We start from the raw sequence: 310 nt of genomic DNA on the forward strand, positions 1-310 counted from the left end.
TTTGTTAATTGGTTACGAATAAATATTTTATATTTACCGTGGTTATTTGCAAACAGTATGAAGTCAGTGATTGTTTACTGGATCTTGTGCGTTTTTTTTTTGTACAAAAAGAACACCCCGACAAAAAATTTAAACGCTTTAAGTTTTTCTTTTTTTTTGCACACACGATCAGTCAAATTCTCGCGCAAAATTGCATTAAAAATAGGACAACTATACTACGATTACAAGAAGTAGTGTAAATCAGGATGTCGAGTATTTTGACTTTTCAGATTCGGGTTGAAGATTTTTTCGGAACCTTGGTCAGTTCTGG

Source organism: Ascidiella aspersa, chromosome 4 (assembly GCF_963924565.1).
Source record: "Ascidiella aspersa chromosome 4, kaAscAspe10.2, whole genome shotgun sequence".
Classification (NCBI taxonomy): Eukaryota; Metazoa; Chordata; class Ascidiacea; order Phlebobranchia; family Ascidiidae; genus Ascidiella; species Ascidiella aspersa.